This window comes from Sus scrofa, chromosome 13 (genome assembly GCF_000003025.6).
Source record: "Sus scrofa isolate TJ Tabasco breed Duroc chromosome 13, Sscrofa11.1, whole genome shotgun sequence".
Classification (NCBI taxonomy): Eukaryota; Metazoa; Chordata; class Mammalia; order Artiodactyla; family Suidae; genus Sus; species Sus scrofa.
This window is the reverse complement of record NC_010455.5, coordinates 123,177,322-123,191,106: the sequence shown is the minus strand read 5'-3', so window position 1 is coordinate 123,191,106 and position 13,785 is coordinate 123,177,322. Positions and strand designations below refer to the sequence as shown.

Genomic DNA, 13,785 nt, shown 5'->3' with positions numbered 1-13,785 from the left:
GTCACATATCTGGAATCTAATATACAGCAAAAAATGAAACTTTCCACAGAAAAGAAACTCATGGACATAGCGAACAGACTTGTGGTTGCCAAGTGGCGGGGAGAGCAGGAAGGACTGGGAGTCTGGGGTTAATAGATGCAAACTATTGCCTTTGGAGTGGATGAGCAATGAGACCCTACTGTATAGCACAGAGAACTATATCTAGTCAACATGATGGAGGATAATGTGAGAAAAAGAATGTATATATATGTGTGACTAGGTCACTTTGCTGTAGAGCAGAAATTGACAGAACACTATAAACCAACCATAATGGAAAAAACAAAAATCATAAAAAAAAGAAAGTGTGTCCAGGAAAAGATAAGTGATTATCTACATCATGCTGTACAAATTACTTAGTGACCACACATTCAATTTAATACATAAGTATAAATTTTGGAATAATTTTAATATTTTAACATCTATACTCATTAAGGATGCTGGACGAAAATTTTATTAACAATTAGGATTTATTGGAGTTCCCATCGTGGCACAGAGGAAACGAATCCAAATAGGAACCATGAGGTTGTGGATTGAATCTCTGGCCTTGCTCAGTGGGTTAAGGATCCGGCATTGCTGTGGCTGTGGCGTAGGCTGGTAGCAACAGCTCCGATTAGACCCCTAGCCTGGGAACCTCCACATGCCACGGGTGTGGCCCCAAAAGGACAAAAGACAAAAAAAAAAAAAAAAGGATTTATTTACTTGAGTATATCCAATGTTGTAGAAAATATTAGTATACATGTATAAATGTACATATTTTTAAAATTTATTTTTCAATCAAAAACAGTATTTCCTGAAACTCTATTCCAAAGGTTACTAAGATTTTATGAGCCAAAAAGGGTTCTGGGCACACTTCAGTCTGGAAAATGCTAATTTGCATTATAAATTTCCAAAATAGAGTACAACTTTTTCCAAACTTTTGTCATTATAGAACCTCTTTGCTTTATAGATTCTCTTTTATCCCCTGTATATAAGCATTCTGAGTAACACAGTTGGAGAAATATCAAGTTAAAAGCCTGGACTTTCTTTTTTCTTTTTTGTCCTCTCTAGCAAAATTTGTGTCAGCAAATAAGTTGGGGGATATTTTCTTTCTGCCGCTTCAACACTTTTACTGAAAACAAGATCTCTCTGCTTCTACATCACTTATGCTAGAAGATATGATGACCTCTGCATTATTTTTACACTGATAGTTCTGTCTGTTCTCAGGTTTTCTACTGTTACTCATCAAATGCCAAAATGAAGATGCTTAATTTCTTTAAAAAGGAACATAAAGTTCCATCAAATAAACCAAATACGTAAAGCACATTTAATTAAAACATTTTAACTTAGAATAATGTACATGTATACTTACAGATTAAATATAACCCAATATGAACATTTAATCAACAATATGTTACATATAAAGTTTCTGGTAAAATTACTTTCCCTTTATGCAAACATTCCACCTTAATGGCTCTATGGTGTTCTTATTGTCTCCTTATATTCTTTCTTTGAAATAAGTGGAACATAAATGATTTTTTAAAAATCATATTTTCATTACTTCCCTAAAAGTCTAATGTTCATTTAGTTCCCTTCTTTCAACCTGAAAAATGGAGCAGGACAGAAGATTTGACTTCCAAAAGTACTCTTTACCTTCAGGGTCTAAGAAAGAAGGGAGAAAGATAAAAAGGAAGAAAAAAGTCAAATAAAAGCACATTTTGCCAGTGGAACACCACTTAGCTAAATATTCTCTACTTTTTGGAGTTCCCGTCGTGGCGCAGTGGTGAACGAATCCGACTAGAAACCATGAGGTTGCGGGTTCGGTCCCTGCCCTTGCTCAGTGGGTTAACGATCCGGCGTTGCCATGAGCTGTGGTGTAGGTTGCAGACGAGGCTCGGATCCTGCGTTGCTGTGGCTCTGGCGTAGGCCGGCGGCTACAGCTCCGATTCGACCCCTAGCCTGGGAACCTCCATATGCCGTGGAAGCGGCCCAAGAAATAGCAACAACAACAACAACAAAAGACAAAAAAAAAAAAAAATTCTCTACTTTTGCCTCAAAATGCCAGCTTTGTTTAAGTACTGCGAAGTTTACAGGAAGGTCTGCAGTCCACTTCCACTCGCATCCCCTGCTTTATCACTGGCCTATAGGGATCTCCATAATTCTTAGTTTTGTTTTCATTCATTTCATTTATTTGTTTTAAATGACAAAAAAAAAATAGAATTCAGAAAGTATACATCCCATAAACAAAAAGATATGGACTACTGTATAATGTCCCATTTAACTTCACATGTACACAAGGCAGCACTGATTTTGGTTACTAAAAATCACTTTGGTGATTTTTGTAATTTCTTGAATTAGACTTTCGTGAAGTCTAATTCACCTGCTTAACTCCCAACCCTCCACCCCAGTTCAGTTGTTCATTGTATAAAAACATTTTCCCCTACTTTTACGGATTATATAACCTTACATTAGTTTAAGGTATACAATACAATAATTTGATATATGCATATATTGCAAAATGAAAAACCTATTTCTAAGCCTCCAATTCTGTCTTAAAAGGAAGCCACAATCACTGGAATCTCATACTACCCCACAAGTAGGAGAAATTAGAGTAACTGATGTCCTTGTTGGTATCTTTGACAGCGGACTTCCAAAAATATCCAATTACTACATTTGAATTAACCTTGGAAATGTCCTAAATGCAACAGAAGCAGAGGCTGATAGCCATGACTGTCATGTCTGAGACATAGCAGAAGCTTCATTATGGATGGATTTTTATATGTTTTATACCAAGAGGGCATTTCCTAATAACAAAACCAAGTTTTTTCTATAAGAGTAATTTCACAAGTTGTTACAGTTAAGACAAACAGGTTTTCTGGGTTTCTATGACTCAATGTCAGTGAACCGTGCCACAGAACAGTTAATGATTCAAGTCCAATTATCATTTCTGAGCAAGCTAACTCTTTAACGAGTCAAATTTATAATCTGCCTTTGGATTGGAGGAACTTCTATATATTAAATTTATCTATTTTAATGTTACAATGACATTTTCTTTGTTTTGTTCTCTTTATATGTCTTCATCCCATTGTACTATATGCATTTTTAGAAGCCACTTCAAATATTTAGAACAAAGCAAGCTTTAAATATATTTAACTCATTTTAAATATACTTAACTCATATTAACTTACAAATATTAAGTCCCCATAATTTGGTTTATAGGACTCATTGTCCCAAATGTGCACCTCTGAGAATACAAGTTAAATTCATTCACTTAATAAATATGTCCTAAGCACCTACCACGTGTCAGGCACTGTTCCAGTGGTGGGAAGAACACTGGTGAATAGAATGTCAGTCAAGAGCTAAGTACCATGAGGAGTTCCCATCCTGGCTCAGTGATTAACAAATCCTATTAGGAACCATGAGGTTGTGGGTTCAATCTCTGGCCTTGCTCAGTGGGTTAAGGATCCAGTGTTGCTGTGGCTGTGGTGTAGGCCGGAGCTACGGCTTCGATTAGACCCCTAGCCTGGGAACCTCCATATGCCATGGGTGCGGCCCTAAAAAGACAAAAAAAAAAAAAAAAAAGAGAGAGATAAGTACTACGGAGAAAAATAAAGCGGGGGAAGGGAATAGGAGTGCCATGGGATGGTGGTGGTGGTGGCATCATTTTAAATAAGATGTCCAAGAGAGCCTTACTCACTGAAGGATCTGAAGTCGAGGGATTAAACCACATAGATATCTAAGGCAAGAACATTCCAGGCACAGAGAATACCAAGTACAAAGTTGCTGAAGTAGAAGAAAGCTTAGCATTCTGAGGATCAGCTAGGAGACCAGAGTGGCTGGAGCTGACTACTGGGAGATGACAGAGAAATAACTAAAACAATATTTGCTCTTACCATGTGGAATGCATTGTGAAAACTTTCTGTTCTATGTACTTTCATTTCAAAAGCAACGCTGGTCACAATTTAGTAAAGCACTAAAGAATTAGTTCCTCACCAATAAATTACAATGCACAACCAATGTAAGAAGAAGCCATTACCCACTGCTCAAGAATACTATAAAAGTCACCTATTCCTAACTAATGCTATCACCAAAATGGTGGATATCTGTTTTTAGGAAAATAATTGTTTAAGTTAATGTCAGTAGCTTATCTTAAATCATTAAAGATAAATTTAGGTACTCAGAGAAAAAAAATTGGCATTTTTCTCTTCTAGAGACCATCAAACTTCCAGTCACGCTAACTATATTCTCTACAGCCTATCTCTACTCAGTCCTCAGACAATGCTAAACCAAGCAGGAGTTGTTTTTCATTAGGCCAGAAAGATAAAAGTTTAAAAAAAATTAAAGGAGAAATATATTTAACAAAACCTTTTTACCAGTACCTCGTCAAACCAACCTTAAATGCTATAATAGCCTTGGTATGAGAGTAGACGATATCAGAATTTTAAATAAAATACCCATAGGGCCCATAGGTTTTCTCTGTGTTATGTGTTAAATATCTGATTAATTAGACCAAAAGTCAAACTGATATTAACTGTTAATTCCTTTGTCACAGTAGTGGTATAAAGTGAAAAGAAACACCCAATCTCCTAAGAATCCAAATGCACAGAAAGTAAGTGGTACTAAAATGATACTGCTAAATCAGCAACTGCTACTCACAGGGAAAAATGTTTTTTATTTAATGACCAAATACACAAATATAAACACACACATTCACAGATACTTATAAGTAAAACAATATTTACTCTTACCACATGGGGTGCATTGTGAAATTTTCTATTTACTTTCATTTAAAAGAAAATGCTGGTCACAGCTTAGCAAACAAATCTTGCACACCATGTATATGTCACAACACAGTAACTGCTCTAGAGCATTATCAATACTAACACAATTTTAGGGAAATATATAGTCCTCCTCCTCAGATTAGCCCACTACTGTATTCTATGTACTCAAGGAAAAAAAAAATTAACATTGTGTTATTACCACGTAGCCAACCTAGACAGGCACATACTTTATAAGGTGCACTTAAACCAAGAGCTGAGCCCGTGGTTTGCAACTGTGTGACAGGATCCTACACATTTTATATAAAAGTCTTTTTTAATATACATTATTTCATTTGAACCTCACAACAGTTCTGCTAGGGAAAGTATTATCAGATTTACTTTACAGATGATTAAGTTAAGGCTCAGAGAGGTTACCTGACTGCCTCAGTTATCAAATATCTAGTAAGAGGCTAGAGAATAAGAACCATTAACTTTTAGGTTGAAGGCTCTATTCTCTAAATCATGTACCCTCTGAGAGCATAATCTGACCCCAAATATTTTTACCACTTCGTCCTCATTTTCTTAGTGTGAACTCATGTTTTTACAAGATACAATAAAAGACCTGATTCAAAACTTATCAAGCCAAGTTTATGCTTCTCTAACGATGAAAACTTACAGCCATAGGACATATATTCTTTTGGAAAGCACTGATTCTTCGGCTGTAGTCTAAAGGAATGCAAGCAATACGAAAGACCCTAAAGGCCAAGGAAACTGAAGAGAGATCAGAGGAAAGGACATAAAATGGAATGTAGTCATGGATTTTAGTCCCTTTAAGCCTTTATTTTTGTGAGAGGGTTCAATGGAGTGCTTTACTACGGATGAGACTTGAGGCTTTTGACAGGATCTAACTCTTGATGAAGTTATTCAAACTCAAATCATGTATGCATAATGATGGCAGGCCCCAGGGTCTTCAAAACTTGTACTTAATGCTTTAAAAATAAAACAAAAAAAAATTTACTAGCAAGTCTAAAAAACTTGTGAAGAGTTTTGAAAAGCTATAACTCTTTGACCAGTAAATAACCAGATCGATAGATACTATGCTGAAGAACACAGCAAGAATTCCCATCATGGCTCAGTGGAAACAAATCTGACCAGCATCCATGAGGACACAGGTTCAATCCTTGGCCTCGCTCAGTGGGTTAAGGATCCAGCGCTGTGAGCTGTGGTGTAGGTCGAAGACGTGCCTTGGATCCCGCATTGCTGTGATTGTGGTGTAGGCAAGCAGCTACAGCTCCAATTTGACCCCTAGCCTGGGAACCTCCATATGCCATGGGTGTGGCCCTAAAAAAAAGACAAAAAAAAAAAAAAAAAAAAAAAAAAAAAAAAAACCAAAACCCAAAAGAACACAACAGGAAAACTAAAAGAAAAAAAGGAAAGAAAAAAGATTTTTTAAAAGATATAGATAGCATACACACTGGCTAAATATGTTCACTGCTTTATTTTTTAATATTCTTCACTTCAAGTTGCAACTGATTTTAAAAGTTCTTATGAAACAACCTGGGGTTGTAGTCAGATATACGGATTTAATGATAATTTCCTGAATCTCTTTCATTGTTATTCAGGATATCTGATTGTCTAAAAGGGCTTTTGATCTTTGAAAGCATTGCCAAAATATTTGTTGGATGAGATAGCATAAAATCAAGTAGATTTTGTGGGGTAAAGAAAGAAGCCGAACTAGGAGCAAACCACAGGTTTGAAAATATTTAAACAAGGATAAAAATTAACAAAGCCTTAGAATGGAAAAATTCAGACCACTTTGCATGTTCAAATGAAAAACATATAAACAGTAAATCTTAATGACTACTTTTGTGCTCATTCCAACTTGTTTCTTTTATCTGCTCCAGTAAATAAATCTGTTTTTTGTTTTCTAAGAAAATATTAAGCTTTTAAAAATTAACAATAATGGAGTTCCCGCTGTGGCTCAGCAGAAACGAATCTGACTAGTATCCATAAGGACTCACGTTGGATCCCTGGCCTCGTTCAGTGGATTCAGGCATTGCCGTGAGCTGTGGTGTAGGTGAGCTGTGGTGTAGGTCACAGATGTGGCTCAGATCTGGTATTGTTATGGCTGTGGCGTAGGCCAGCAGCTACAGCTCTGATTAGACCCCTAGCCTAGGAACCTCCATATGTCATGAGTGAGGCCCTAAAAAGACAAAAAAATAAAATAAAATAAAAATTAACAATAATAATAGCAACTTATATTTATTGAGTCTATACTTTGTGCCAAGCACTGCTATAAGCACTTCAAGTAGATTAATTCATTCACTCCTCATAACAACTCCATAAATTAGATATTACTCTTATCCCCTATTTACACATGAAAAAACTAAGGCACAGAGAAGTTAAGAAATTCAGGTAGTTTACCTAGCTAGCAAATAGTGGAGTCAGGATTCAAACTCAGGTCCTCCAGTTCCAAACCCACTACTCCACAAAACTGGCTTCAACATAACAAAATTTACCAGGGCTAGGGCTGCCTTTAAATCAGCATTGTGCCATATCACAATCTTTCTTTATATTCTGATTAGGAAGTATAGTGACTAATTTATGTTTCCTAACAGGAGTCATACAGAGTCAGGTTCAGAAGTCATTACACACAAGTGACATCCTATAGAAGTGTCAAAGCAGTTTAAAAACAAAGCATGCCACTAAAATATTAACCATGGTAGAGGATTACAGGTGACTTTATTCCTTTTTTGAGGATATACATTTTTTTCCCTATATCCTAATTTTTATGAAGTGGACATGGATTACTTATATTTTTTTAAAAGGTTTTTAAAAGATGCCATTACCATTATTAGCATTAACATATATTAACTCACAATAAAATTATTAAAGTTTGTTCTTGCTCTACTTGAAGAGAAAAAAATTCAAGACAGAGTAGGCTCTATGGTAATAATGAAATAATAATAGCTATTATTTACTTAATACCTAATATAGGCAAATCTTTTACATACATTTACTCTTCAGTAAATTCCTGTTCTATAGATGAAGACTGATCTTTAGAATGAATAATAAATCAATTAATAGAACAGCTAGTAGATATTGGAGCCTAGATTCAAATCTGTCTTTACCACTCTTAAGATTCCTTGCTCTTTCCACTGTATAAGGCATTTAGTCAAAAGAGCCCAGATCGCTACAATTGTAAAATAAGTTGGTCCACTTTCTGACATTCTTCTTTTTTTTTAATTTTATTTTTATTAGAGTATAGTTGATTTACATTGTGTCAATTTCTGCTGTATAGGTAGTTGGTTGTATGGGTAGTGACCCAGCCACATACACACACACACACACACACACACACACACACACACACACACACACACACACACACATATACATATTCTTCTTCTCATACAATCTTCCTCCATGGTCTAGCCCAAGAGATGGAATACAGTTCCTTACAGTAGGACCTCTTCTTGTCCATCCTTGTCTATGTGCCTGCCTCTAATTGGAGTACTTGAACCACTCAGAATTTGTTGCTTCTAAATACACTGTGGAGTTAGATAACAGTTAATTAACCTGTTAGAACTGTATCTAAATGTAAATACACTGAGTGAGAACCCAAGAAAAGCACATAGATTTTGTGTCTTATTATTTGGGAGCTCAGGCAGTTTTATTTCCTATTCATAAGTTGAAGTTGGTGGATAAATGACCAGTGGATAAGTTAGCTCTCAGTATTTAAATACAGGGATAACAGAATGTATACATTACATCATAATAAATCACCTTATTGCACAATAAAGTTGTTTTGGGATTTGAAAGGTAGATATCTGGTAGAATCTTCCATACAACAAGAAATCCCCTCTACAACATTCCCAGTGTTCAAACTCGGCTTAACTAACCCTCATGACTTAAGTTCACTGCCTCTTGACACAACCTGCCCCACTGTTGGTTAGTTTTATCTGTACCTTCTCTTCCTTATAACTAAATTTGGCCTCAAATAACAGAGTACAAGTGTACTTCCAAGGAGTTTCTCCAACTCTTCCAAAGTAGAAAAAAATAGTCCTAATCCCCTTAACCTAGATCATCACAACTGTCCCTCCATGTAACCACAAACTGATTAAAAACAATTTTCTTATTCTTCAAGGTATATCCAATAATTAATATACAAAAACTGATTCTCTGTAGGTAACAGGACTAGTTAATCCGTCTTGCTCATACACAATAGGAATGCTAGGAAAGGCTTATGGACCTAACTCAATGCAAATTGAACAGCAATACACTTTTCAGTTTTTCCTTCTTTTTTCCCCCCACCCAAAACAATGCCACAGAAGAGAATCATAAGATACCCTTAACCATAATCTTGCACATAACTAGATTTTAACTTTCTCATTCTCAGAGCTTTGTCTACCTTTGTATCACTTGGATCCTGTGAATGAGCTTAAAACTTCCAAAATTCTTCAAACTGTCCTTACAGTTATGACATTAGCCTAGAACAGGCCAAGTTTTGAGACCTTAAAATTCTGACTTTTTTTTTCTTGGAAGATTGGATATCTTCCTATGTAAAATTTGTGATTTTTACATAAAATACATGTGAAGAAATATATATATATATATTTGAGATAACAGATATACACATTTTAATATATAATGTATCTACGTGCACGCACACACACACACATACCTCCCCAGTTCTATGTTCTCGACATATAACATTTACATTCATATTTATCTCCTTTCTTTTAATAGTCACTTTTACCATATTTATCTTGACTCAGGAAAACACACTCTACCTTTGGATTCAATTCATTGCTATCCATTCTCTTTGCAAGAATAAGGAGTCCCACTCTAGGCAGCCTGCCTAATGATTTCCCCCCTGTGGCCAACAGTGATTAATCCCAAGGATCTCAAGAAGCAAAGCATCATATAACAGAAATGATCATTTGCAAAACAAAGTGTAGTATAAAACACCTGACATACCATGACCTGTTCTAGTCCATTAATCGTGACTCAGCCGCTAGATTAGTGGCCTCCATTTTGATTTTAACAAGACAGACAAACATTTATTTTATATAATAGTTGTATCAGTTAGGTATGTATCTTATACAGCCTATTCTCAAGCAAGTTTCAAATAAATTCCCTCTACTAATAAAACGAAGATTATAATATCTTTAAATTTCTTGTATAACTCATTTTACTGACCCACTACTATTATTCCAAAGTTGTCCCAATGAAAGTGTGGAGGGAAAGATGGCTAGAGAAGTAAAAGTCACCAGAAATTTTTGCTAAGTTCCAAGGCAGATAATCAGCCAATTTAAAGCAATATTCTCAATATGGAATGCGATTATCCAAATATATCTAAATGATCTTTCAGGTTTCCTGGTTTATAACAGAGAGAACATTCTTTGGAATGCCTTAAGGCCAAACATCGAGAACAAAGTGAAATAATAACGGTAAAATATATTTAAACAGTAGAGTCCTTAAATGGTAATTCAAATCAAATAAACTCCATCACATTCCGCATTAACGGAGAGGCTCAGAAGAACCATGCTGGTACAACAGGAACCTACATTGTAAACAAAGGTCACAATATCCGTAACACCTGGGGAGGTCAGACACATGCTATAAATTGTATAGGAGCATTGATTTCAGCAGCACTAAGCACCTAATTTATCTACAAATCCTTATTAAAAACCTATCAAAATAACACCAAACTCTCCATGCAGCTTTATGATAAACTTAATTCATTGTGTAACCCCATTCCTCCTGAAGAGTGCAAGTAATCATAAGGACAAAAGTCATAAGGAACAGCAGCGGGCTCCTACAACTTACTGAATTAGGCTGCAGCTGTGCTGTTTGTTTCTTAGTATCATAAAACTAAAAACATGCTAATGGTACAAAAAAAAAAGAAAGAAAAGAAAAGAAAAAGAAAGAGAGAGATTACAGAAAGAGATTACAGAAAAAAATGAGTCTTCTTCCTACTCTAGACTTACAGTCTCATTCCCTAGGGGTACCTCTGTCAATAGCTGCTTACATAGATTTGAAAAAGTTTTACCAGTATGTACAGAAATACATGCTTTTAAAAACACAAATGAAAACACACTATACATACAGTTCTATATGGTTTTTCTGACTTAATGTATCTTAGAGATTTTTCTTTATCTCCACCTATGGATCTACTTCATTCTAAGAGCAGGGAAGTACTACATTGTATGAAGCCATTTATTTAACCAGACCTCTGTTGAAGGATGTTTAGGTTATTTCTAGTTGTTCGGGTTTTTTGTTTTTGTTTTTGGTTTTTTTTTATTTTCCCACTGTACAGCAAGGGGGTCAGGTTATCCTTACATGTATACATTACAATTACAGTTTTTTCCCCACCCTTTGTTCTGTTGCAACATGAGTATCTAGACATAGTTCTCAATGCTATTCAGCAGGATCTCCTTATAAATCTATTCTAAGTTGTGTCTGATAAGCCCAAGCTCCCAATCCCTCCCCCTCCCTCCCCCTCCCATCAGGCAACCACAAGTCTCGTTTTTTTAATTTCAAATAATATAGTGATGAATATTTTTATATACAAATTTTTATGTGCAAGTGCAAGTATGTCTGAAAGATGAATTCCTAGAAATACAGCCTATTTTTAGAACTGAATAAATTCTAAACAAGAGGTCATTTTTATCTACAGAGAAGACCAAGAAAAACTACAAGTTTAATAAGTAATGACTAAAAGGTGCCTAATATTATCACAAAGTTAGAAGTTTAGGTTTTGGAAATTGGAAACTCCCAGGCCTGGAAAGGTAAAATAGAAAAGAAAAAAAAAAAGAGAGAGAGAGAGAGAGGAAGAGAGAGAGAAACTTTACCCCTGGGACAGAAAGATAAAAAGCCCTGGGGAATGAATCATCTCAGATACTTTTTTTTTTTTAAAGAACAAACAAGAAAAAAGAAAAAAAGAAAAGAAAGTAACATAAATCAGGGTTTAAAAAAAAAAAAAAAGACTTTTTTGATCTCTTTTCTTGCTTCAACCTAAGGCATAAAATAAAACTGGCTAGAAGATTTGGGACATATACTATTACAGAGCCAATCTTGGATGTGAGATGATATAAATGACTGTTTGAAGCCCATATCTACAGGACTGATACATTCTACCAGGCTCTAAAGTGTTAAAAGGAGATCTCCCAGAAAAAATGAAAGTAAAGCAATAATCTTCTAGGAATAATATATCTTGTCAATCTCTTTAATTTCTGATCAGTTTTACAGAGAAATAGTAACAACTGCCTCATATGTACTGATATCAAAACTCTTTTTGGAAGGTCCAGATTAAAATATAAAGAAATTCAGCCTGTATTTTTCAAACACAGTCCTACAGTTTTCTACGCCACTTCAGGGCTATTCTATTTCTCACCTAACATAAAATAGTTAACAACTTACCTTTCCCAAAATGCTAGGATTTGAATGCCTTAATAAAATTTGATTCATGTTTTTGTCCATTAATGGTCCTTGGATTTCTTTAAATGAAGTCCATATTAGAGTCCACAGATAGCAGCGTTCTGAAAAACTGAAAACCTCAAGAATGTCAATGCATATACCTAAGTTAACACTTTGATACCAATTTACTATGAATAACACTTATAATCATTATTATGAATATAGGCATTTAGATACCCAAACTTAGTGGACATGACATTAAAAAGCAGACCAATAGCAAAATTAGACTTTAAGTAAGACATTAATATTAACATAAATCTAAAGGATCTCAAAATATTACTTTGCACCAAGTTCATATGTATCCTAAAAGGGCACCATAGTAAGAGCACTCAAAGTGGGGATGATTTGGATACTAACAATTTCCAAAAAGTGGGAAAAGAAGCTTTAAAGGCAGGCAACTTTTAAAAATTAGATGACTTCAATAATGTATTCACATTTCTACTTTCAGGTTTTTTCCAATCTATTTCTAATAACATCTTAAATTCCTTTAAATCTAAAAATGTTTACTAGCTTATTATTTATTAAAAAAAAAAAGCCATTAAGTCAGGTTTTCCTACTCCATTATGAGATTCTACGACCACTTAGAAACTACTATCTCATTAGACAGAATGAAACCCATACATAAAATCACCTCCCTAGATCTAAATCAATCACTGCATCTAGACAGTGATTCATGCCCAGATCTCTCTACACAGCCTGATGTGTCACTTGCACTTTTCTCCATCTGAGGGCTGAAAACAATCTGGTTATACTACTTGTTCTTTAGGTCCAGTCCACTCTTCATCACATTCAAGACATCTAAACAAATACTTTACAAAGGAAACAATTTAACCTTTAGGGATTCATTCTTTTGGAAGCCTCCTATCACTCTTTGGAAGGAGTCAGTGTTGCCAAATTTGGCCTCTGTCTGCTGGTGCCGAATTGAAACACAGAGTTTGGGGTAAAGGAGAAAAAACAGCTTTACTGCTTTGCCAGGCAAAGGAGGGTCACAGCAGGCTAATACCCTAAAGACTGTGCTCCCCTCCCACCCCACCCTCAGTGGAAAGAATTGCAAGGAGTTTTATAGTAAAAAGGAGAAAAACAGGTTTTCAGATAGGAATCGGGATTGGGACAAACATGCATTCTTCTTTCTTTGGGGGAATCTTAGTCATCCACATCTGGAGTCAGAAGACCTCGGTATGATCATGATGGTGATCTTCTGGTTTACTGCCTAGAATAATAGTACTTACGAAAAGGGCATATTGATCAGAGATTAGAACAAACTAGGAAAGTTCTTGAGAAACATCATGTGCTAATAATCTTTAACCCACAGGCAATTATGGTCAGGGTGCCTATCTTTAGCTTACAGATTATTGTGTTCAGTGTGCATTTAAGCCAGGGAGAAGGACAAGGAAGGACCCTAAGCTGTTCAGTTTTAAAGTATTCATTTCTAAAAAAAGCAAAAGGAATATAACTTTTCTCTCAGGTGCCTATTTTATTATGTATATCTCTTAAGACTGTCCTATTGTTGCTTGACTATTCTTCCCTT

The 13,785-nt window shown here is 35.3% G+C and overlaps 1 protein-coding gene across 1 annotated transcript in view; it reads right to left on the bottom strand.

Moving 5' to 3' along the window:
- MAP3K13 (mitogen-activated protein kinase kinase kinase 13) overlaps nucleotides 1-13,785 on the bottom strand; it is a 181,475-nt gene that overhangs the window by 166,445 nt on the left and 1,245 nt on the right. The window contains exon 2 of the mRNA XM_021069980.1: nucleotides 12,201-12,327. The gene's annotated coding sequence lies outside the window, so the exon portion shown is untranslated. The remainder of the gene's footprint in view (nucleotides 1-12,200; nucleotides 12,328-13,785) is intronic.